This window comes from Vanellus vanellus, assembly GCF_965231255.1.
Source record: "Vanellus vanellus genome assembly, chromosome: 10".
Classification (NCBI taxonomy): domain Eukaryota; kingdom Metazoa; phylum Chordata; class Aves; order Charadriiformes; family Charadriidae; genus Vanellus; species Vanellus vanellus.
Genome location: NC_138915.1, coordinates 22,540,846 through 22,550,447, shown reverse-complemented (window position 1 = coordinate 22,550,447; position 9,602 = coordinate 22,540,846). Strand labels below are relative to the sequence as shown.

Below are 9,602 nucleotides of genomic sequence, written 5' to 3'. Positions count from 1 at the left end.
TCTGTCAGGTAGGTACAAAACAGGGCAATAATGAAGGCATGTTGGTGTGTATTAATCAGAAACGCACACAGAAAGGCACAGGCTGAGACTAGTAATTTGTATGTCTCTTTCTTCACAGGTTTGCTGAAACCTCAAGCAGAGGAAAACGTAGAGAAATCAGAATAAAAATTACCATTAGATGTCTGCGTTTCAGACAGCAGATCTAAGCAGGTCTCTCTCGCCCTTGCGAGCTCCTGGTTTCCTTCGGGCTGCGCAAACTGGAGCACAAACAGCAAACTAGAGCAAAAACCCAAAATAAGATATGCAGAGCAGGATGAGCTGGGAAAAGCTGAGCTTCTGGCTTGGCTGAGAGGCCCTCAAGCTAACCTGGCCAAGAAACTGTCTTTCAAACACACAGTCTGGCCGCGAGGTTGAGGAGAGCGGTATGGAGAACACTCTGGTCTTCCCTAATGACTGACCTGAGACCACAGACACGGTCGGTATAAGTACTAAAATCACTTTTCTTTTTAAAACTACTGATAAAAACGACAGCACGGGGTATGCTGTTTTACCTACAGGCAACGTAAGCCATGCCAATAACCTACCAAAGACAACCCCTGCTGTACCTGTAACCTCGCGGGACAGTCTGAGTCCTTATGGCATCACGCAGAAACCAGATGCCATACGGATGGGTGAAAAAACAATTTTAAAGGAACGGAATTTAGCTAAGAGCGTAAGGCATCGTTTTCAACCTGCCCGCGTTATCGGGAACTCTTACAATCATGACATAGCATTATGCAGCCCCATATATGCCTGTATTAGATACTGGTAGGTCACCATTTGAGTCAGTGGAGCTGCCATTCCATCAGTGTTTCAATTATAAAACTCCTTTGCAGAGATTAATAACAGAGCTCATGCTTTAAGCCAAGAAGCAATTTTTTCCCCCTTCAAAATTTCATTAAAGGCTGCTGATAGAGCAAAAAGCGTAGTGACTTTTTTTTTTGTAGTTTCAGATGCTGCTTCCGTACTCTCTCACTATAGAGAAATTTTGCTCCAGGCAATTAGTTCTTAGCTGGGACTAGTCGTTCCTGACCTCTAACATTTCAAAGAAAACACAGATCCTACGTAGCCCAAACACCACTGCAAGAAGTCTGTGCAGCAACAGCGATGCTCCCCCTATAGCAATGGCTGTAGTCTATATAGCAGACCTGTATGTATTATTCTGAAAACTGATCATGTCTCATGCTGGATACAGCCAATTCCCGGTGGAAAAAATATATTAAACTTTAATTCTGCAAATGCCCGGGTGTGTTTATAGACACGAGCTGCACTGTGGGGTTGGATGGGTCTAAGGCGCTGCCCCGAAGCACATTGGACCACTGCACTGTTTTTTTCCATCAAAGTAACAGCTACAGGCTATGAGCAGAACACGTCGCTACACCACTTCACATCAGTCCATTATTCCAACCAAGCGTCGCTGTGATTTACTACCCACAGCGCGTTCAAAACAGTGGAAAGAAAACATCGTTTGTGAGAAAGAGATCTTTCTAGGAAGTCGTGGAGCAGTGACTGAAGCCACGTCGGGGAATCGCCGCCCCACCTCTGTCCCCACCACACCACCTTCCCAAAGCCTCCTCCCTGCACAGGCCATGCTGGTATGGGGTCAGCTCCACGCGGGATGATGCTGGTCCCCGGCAGGGACTGGATTAGCAGCCTGGGCTCATCTAATGTGTTCCCAGCACTGGTTTAACCCCTCACTCTAAAGAGCTTTTGCTGTCGTGTGATGCCCACCACAAAAGCCACCAACCTCAGGGAGATGCCACCAGCGTTATTTCCAAACTCTACTGCCCTGCGCTAAAGGGCTGCTGCCCCTGAACGACATAACTGTGCTGCTTCTGAGCTCAATTGATCCAGGTGGCTTTGGAATATTACCCCAATTTTTACGGTTTCCCCCACATCGCTGTCTTCCCTCCCTCGGAGCCTTTTCCTGGGCTTCAGTGAGCCAAGCAGCAGGATGGCAGAAACAATCATATTTGCCTGACGAGAAATCGAATCGTAACATTATAGGATTTCCATCCATAAGCATTCAGATCTCGATTTCAGCGTGTTTTGTCTTGCTTTGCCTTAACGGTCAATAGAAAGATTCCCCAAGACCTTGATAGGATAGAAGAAAACTTGTTAACATAATAACAGCATCTCGGGGAATTCATTTCGAGGCCACCGAGGGCTTTCTGCGCCTTCCAAGCTGCCTCAGCGGCTTAGTCCTGAGTGCTGCTGGCAAAGATTGCACCTCGTTCTCCCAACAGAGTCCTGGAGGACGAGCCCAGAGCCATCTGTAAATTAGAAATTCTCATTATTCAGCGAAAAGATGGCCTGCCTACCCACAAAACCACACCTGCTTCTGTTACTAACAAAAATCTACAAAACACAGCAGAGAGAAAAAGCCGGACCCTTTATAACATACACCAGGGCTGGGGACATGCGTGTGTCTCACCTGTATGGTACAGCCTTTTAAGTAACACCTCACACTGCCATGTCTTAATTAGGGCTCCAGAAAAGCAGCAAAAAATTGGACTTTTGCATTTCTGATCTCCAGGGTGAGAGCTGGGAAGTGAAGCCTTTTACTTTAGAGAGATCAGGAGTCAAACTGGTCTTTGTGGGAGGAGCAGAGAGCTGAGGTTTGTGATGTTCCTCAGGTGCCAGAAAGCTCATCCCCTTGTTTTGGTGAAGGTTGCTGGAAAACTGGAATTCTGGGATGGACGGATGTTACAACAGCACCAGGTCACAGAATCGCAGAATGGTAGGGGTTGGAAGGGACCTCTGGAGATCATCCAGTCCCACCCCCCCACCAGAGCAGGGGCACCTCCAGCAGTGGCACAGGAAGGCATCCAGGCAGGTTTTGGATATCTCCGGAGAAGGAGACTCCCCCCTCTCTCTGGGCAGACTGTACCAGTGCTCTGCCGCCCGCACAGGAAAGAAGATTTCCTCATGCTGAGAGGGAATTTCCCATGTTCCAGCTTGTGCCCATTGCCCCTTGTCCTGCTGCTGGGCACCACTGAAGAGTCTGGCCCCATCCTCTTGCCATCCGCCCTTTAGATATTGATAAGCATTGATGAGATCCCCTCTCAGCCTTCTCTTCTCCGGCTGAACAGCCCCGGGGCTCTCAGCCTTTCCTCAGCAGAGAGATGCTCCAGTCCCCTGAGCATCTTCATATCCTCCACTGGACCCTCTCCAGCAGTTCCCTGTCCTTCTTGAACGGGGGAGCCCTGAACTGGACACAGCGCTCCAGATGTGGCCTCCCCAGGGCAGAGCAGAGGGGGAGGATGACCTCCCTCCACCTGCTGGCCACGCTCTTAACACACCCCAGGAGACCATGGCCCTGCTGCTGCGGTGGGTGTCCCCAGGGGGTGCTCCTCAGGGGGCAGGTCCCAATGGCTTTCTGGTGAAGATGGAAATCCCAGGATAGGGAACTTAAGCCTAGCTTTTGTTAGCTGCTTTTCATGGACTCTTGGAAATAACGCAGAGGGTGACCTGAACCACAGCATGAAAACCCCATGGCTCTACGTGACATCCGCAACCCTCACTCCTGAGGTTTGCATGACCTTTTAAGCAATACAGGCGCAAGCAAAGGATGCTGAAGGCCAATACCATGCCGACCCTTTTTTTGTTTGCTGAGAAGCCTAAAGCAGAAAGCCAACAGATCTATCGCGGTTTGCAACGGGCCGTGGCACGGCTCAGCCTCGTGCGAGGTCGCCGCGGGATGCAGCCAGTTGGGCAGTGATGCTCGCGTGGGGCAACCCAGCCCAGCCTGAGCAAAGGCAAAACCACGGTATTAAATCACAACCTGAGCGTACTTTTGAAAAAGTACAGTAGCTGGTTGCTTGGCTAATTAAACTATTAAATTATGCTGGAAAAAATAAACATTTGGAAGTTTCAAGCAAGACAAAGCCATGAATACTAAGAAGTCCCCAACTTAGCGTGATTGATTACACAAACAAACCGTACGTATTGAAGAAGTGTTACCAAAAAAACATTGCTTTCATCAAATTTTAAGCCAACAGTTGTAGAGTGGGGAGGGGGAAATTAATTAATTACACCCTGAAATGTTTTACTGATTGAATCCGTGACCCCAGCACTTGTAAGGTCATCAAATGATAGATTAGTGCTGCACGGAGTATCACAAATGGCATTTGCGCTGGGAAGCTCATTATATGAGACGTCAGGTCATGTAAATCATAGGAAACAAATACAAACATCCATCAGAAAAATGCAGATAGGCATTACAGGCAGCAGAGAGGAGTTGAATTATTATGCAAAATTTATTTTGACTATTAAAATACAAAGAGGTGACACAAAATTGTCCTTTAAGCAAACATAAACTACAAGCACCCTGACAGAGGTTCTGTTTATACGTGTTTCATCTCCTCAGTATACCACGGCTGTAAACAGCACCTGAAAAACAAAGGAGGGGTAAAAAAAAGAAAAAAAAACCAAACCCAAAGCCCACCAATCCAGTATTTGGGTCTTCAGATCTTTTCTTTTATTCAAGAGAGAACTATTCTTTCTACATCTGAATAATCAATGCCAGATAGGAAGAAATAGAGTGTAATTACCGCATGTGAGTCATTTGTTACAGATCCTGTCCGCTCGCAGAGAACAGAAACAAGTACTGCTTCTTGACAAGCAATTTTTTTTTTTTTTTTTTTTTTTTTTTTAGGAAGATGCACTAAACAGTTTGGCAGAAATATGCAGGTACTCAAGAAGAGAAAACCAAGCAGCAGGAGATACTGAACCAGGGGGGCTATTACCGCCCTCCAAATGGCCGGGCAGGAACCCACTCACCTGTTCCCAGTACCATCCACGACTCCACCAGGTGGACCAGCTTCTGCTGGAGAACATTTCCTTGCTCATTAAAATAAGCCCCTGCTTGTCCTTCCTCTTTCTTTTCCATTTGCTCAATCCATACCTGTTAACGGAAGAGATAAGAGTATTTTTGCTTGGTCCACCATGGAAACAAGTCCTTTCTTAAGTCCAGGTACAGCAGCTAAGCACTCGAACCACAAGTAATATTGATAATTTTGAAGCACCATAAGTTACAACCAAAGTATAATTTCCCCACGTTGACTGCACATAAAAGCATCTTTTTCACTTTTGAAAAGCTCAGAGGCACGACGTTTAAAGGACCGCAGTTTTGAGCAATAGCACAAAGACGACTAGCGGGTTGGAAAGGAGTTTTGGGAGCCTTCAACCTGGATTTCTTGGTTGGTTTTATACAAGACAAAAGCAAGGCTTTTGGGTGGGTCATGTTTTCAGAAGGAACACAGACATTTAGTGCTGAACCCTCTCAAAGGTATGTCTAAATCCCCTAAACCGCTTTGGAAAATCACAGCGCATCTTCCTGAGCGCTGCGGGTTCCTTCCAACAGCCACAGGATAATGTCTAATGAGTCACATCTCCTCTTAGTCTTGTTCCATCTCTCACTATTGTAAATCACTCTAATCTCATTTTATGAACACCGCGTAAGAAGGCAGGCACTGAAAATTACAAATAACAGGTCAAACTGTGATTTGTGAATAGTGAATGCAATATCCTTTCCATTACCTGGAAGTGGTTTGTATGATGGAAAGGAAGAACTGGACCTTACAATGAAACAGAATAAAGCAGATTTATTGGCTCTTTTACCATCTGAAAAAAGTGTTTACAGTGTTACTAATGTAAGACTGATTGATACCAACCGTACGTTTCTCCCGTTGCTGCTCCGTGGCGGGATAAATTAGTATGCTCTGAACTTTCCTTGGGTAACAAGCCGTGAGTGCCCGACCACTGCCAATCTCGGTACGCTCAGTGCTGCCAATATAAATTGCTTAGTCCCTTTGCAACCAGATAAATGGAGCACGATTCCAGTAAAATAAACACAATTCCAGCACTGAAGGAAATTGCGTCTGCTGGTGATGCCTTTTCTACCGAAGCACAAAAGGGGGTTGCGACAAGGAGCTAAACACAGTTGTTAGAGAGGCGGCGAGCAGTTCTCGAGTTCACCCGGAGAAGAAGAAAACTACTGCGGGGTCCAGTTCCTCCTGGCCATGATTTTGGAAAGCGATGTGGACACAGCTTTCGCAGGGAGCCTGGTGAGCGCCTGGGAAAGCCCCTGGCATGGTAAGCAGCGACCCCAGCAAGCCTGCACCAGCACCTGCAGGTAGGTGATGCTCTTGCAGAAACACTGAGAAAGGAAAGCGAGAACGGTTAGAGATGGTGACCTTGAAAAACCATGAACCTTGGGGAGAGTGGCTGAGTGGGAAAGAGCATTTCCAACCTCAAAAAAAAAGAGTAGGCTCGGGGAGGTCTGGTTTCATGCTGGCTATTTTGGTCACCAGACCTACATCTGAACCTGCTGGTGTGGGACCGCTGCGGGGAGCGCTTGTGATCCAGGGCAATATTTAGGATAAAGTCTCCATGGAGGCTCTCGGGAGAGAACAGATAGTGCGGTTCACCTCTGGGATGCGGTGCCTGGCACAGCCCTGCCCGGGGAGCAGCTGCAGCCCGGGGTCTCCCCCAGTAACCCCCCCCAGCACCCTGCAGCCGAGCGCTGGCGCGGACATCCCCGCACGCCTGCGATGCACGGCTTGGATAGACGGCACCACCCCGTGGGGGCTGCATGGGGTCCCGGTGCTACGTCATGGTGTGGCTTAATATATCATCCTAGAGGAGCTCACCTGGTGACATCTTTATCTTGAAAGCAGCAGCAGCCGGTGTGTGCTATTTTCAGCTTCGCAGGCTGGTTTGGAGCACCTCCCCCACTGTTTCTCAAGTCGAAGCCCCAGAGGAGTTCATCCCAACGGGAAAAGCTGATGATGCCTCAGGTGAGCGCACAGGAACATGTCTGGAGCAGGGAAGGAGCCCGCCGGTGTGTCCCGACCCCATCCCAAACACCAGCTGGGAGACAGGACCCCCAGCCCCTTACCTGCTCCAGCAGCCCTCACCCCTTTGGACGGGCAAGGGGTTGTCCTCGATGGTGATGGGGAGAACGCCAGGCTGGGTACCAGAGCCCCCTGCCCGCCCTCCTCCCCTCAGACGTGCGCTACCGATAAACTAGCGCCGTATTATTTTAAACGGGGGAGACTTATCGGAGTTTCCCGTAAATCCGGCCCGAAATTACCACTGTGGTTTCTCACCGAGCCCGAGTCCTGCTGAACAGCTCACACGGCTTCTGCCTGAAATTCCTATTTTAAACCCACTTTTGTGGCTCCCCCATGAAAGCCGCTCGATTTGTCGCCGTACGCGGCGGCGCGGCGTGGCCCGCCGAGCCGGGAGAGGCTCTTTCCCTTTAATGACAGCCATCTGCAGGTTCCTATAACTTAGCAATGTTCCCAGCTATGATTTATGGAGGGTGCTTAGCTTTACGGTATAATCTTTACTATTTTACAGGGTTCCCTTTTTCTCAGTTAAATGCTGTTTTCTGAATAATTCCGAGCTGCCAGTAGGTTTACAGAGGAGAAAACTGGAATGAATCTCTCCTTGCTTTTATTTACTCCTATTTGAGTACTGTGTTTCTGCATCCATTTTGGAGATTTACAATGGCATTAAGGTTGCTTCCCTCATCCTCATTTTATAGATTTCTGCCGCAATCATTTTGAAAGCCAGAAAGCTGACAGGAAAATTAGGAAATTAGATAGCATGTTCCTATTCCCTCCAGTGCCCTGATGAAGAAGGGGAGAAGAAAAGGAAAGTGGAGGCGTAATAAATAAAGCGATATACCCCGGAGTCCTCACATCCATGCTGGCACCCCCTCTAGGCATCCCACCGCATCCCAACCCACCGGCGCCGCTCTGACCCCGGGAACGCCGGGCTGTACAGCGGCCACAGGAGGCTCCTGCGGTGGCTGTCGAGGCAGCGGTGGTCCGAATGCCAAGTTCACGGGCTAATTGTTTATCTAATTTTAATTGCTAATGGTGGCCTGTGGCGCGGCAGCGCCCTGCGCTGAAGTTATCTCAGCCAAGTGTTCAAGTTTATTGAAAATAACCCCAGAAAGAGAAAAGTGATGGTGGTGACCACAGGGTTTGGGGGTGATGGTGGGGTGGGATCCCCCTGCGGCTTACTGTGTATGACTTGAAACACCATCTCCATCACCCGGCTCCCCGCGACCCCCCTCCTGAGGGCAGAGCAGTCTCATAAGCGTGATGAGGGTGCTTTGAGGGTGGCAGAGCACTGGCACAGCTGCCCAGAGGGGGGGGGAGTCTCCCCCTCTGGAGCCATTCCAAACCCACCTGGAGGTGTCCTGTGCCACTGCTGGAGGTGCCCCTGCTCTGGCGGGGGGTGGGACGAGGGAGCTCCAGAGGGCCCTTCCAGCCCTCACCACTCTGGGATTCGGGGATTCTATGAGCTGGAGTACTAACTTGCTCCAGCACCACCCACCAGCTCACCAAAAAAAAAAAACAAAAACCAAACAAACAAAAAAAAAAAACCAAAAATAAAAACCACAACAAACCCAACCTCCAAATCAACATTTTGAATCATTCACACGACTCTATGGCCCAAACTTGAGCCTTCCGAATCAAAACGAGCATGCTGCGGCTTGCAGAGGAGCTTCTTCTCTAGTGCTCAGCCCGGGGCTGGTGGGCTCGCGCGAGCTGGCACCACCTGCGGCCGGCGACCACCTCACCCGCAGCACGGGCACTGGACGGGGTTCCGCTCTGTCGGAGGTGTCAGTTGTTGCAGGCAAAACAAAACAAAACAAAACAAAAGGCTGGAAATCATCCCAGGTCACAAAGTTATCTAATTCTTCTCATGTATTCCCAAGATGGGTATTTTACATAGTTTATCCTGCGCCCGCTTACAGCGATGTGTTGACTAAGGAAGGGGGTTTGCTCGCTCGTTCTACCCCAGATATGGCTGATTTTCCACCTACCTTTAAAATCTAACTCATCAGCTTGGAGGGATACATTAGCCTTGGTTCGAGCTAAGAACAGGTATTTTCATTTAAGCAGAGAGAACATCCAGTCCATCTTTCCTGCTCTTTATAGCAGCATCTCTGAAACGAAGCGACTGAACACAGCAAAATATTGAAACGGCCCAGGGAGTGAAATTCTGAAATTGCGTCCTACAAAAATGCCATTTCCATTTAGCCCAGTGAGTTAGAAAGAGATTCAAATATAAAGTATCATTTTGTCTCCGCAGACTCAACCTCCGTGCAAGACGAACTATAACTTTATATTAATATATGACGTGATATACAAATAAAAACAAAACCAGCTCTTTACTGTACATATTCTTTACATTTGTATATTTTTATACCTTAAAATGCATGTTTAAAACTCATTTAAATTATAACATAAACTATTCTCACTGCGTGACTTGCACTTTGATTTGACACCCCGTGTTCCGATAGGCCACCGGGGATTTTCTAATGCTCTAAGTACATTGGATATAAAACGTAAAGATGAAAACGGAGGGGAAAAAAAAAAAAGCAATATAAATAGAACGACGACAAAGTAACGACAAACCAGGCGGGCTGCTGGCTGCGGCGCGGGGGCCCAGCTGTCCCAGGGAGGCAGCCAGCTGGGCAGCAGGCGAGGAAGCCGGGCAGATGTCTGGCTTCTGCCGACGGCTTTGATGGCATCGACGTG

At 48.5% G+C, this 9,602-nt stretch overlaps 1 long non-coding RNA gene across 1 annotated transcript; it reads right to left on the bottom strand.

Moving 5' to 3' along the window:
- Positions 1-4,323: 4,323 nt before the first annotated feature.
- On the bottom strand, positions 4,324-5,805 carry LOC309675851. The gene is made up of 3 exons (XR_014269542.1): positions 5,715-5,805; positions 4,822-4,945; positions 4,324-4,431 (listed from the first exon to the last, which is right to left on the bottom strand). It is a non-coding gene; the product is annotated as an uncharacterized lncRNA (long non-coding RNA).
- Positions 5,806-9,602: the final 3,797 nt, after the last annotated feature.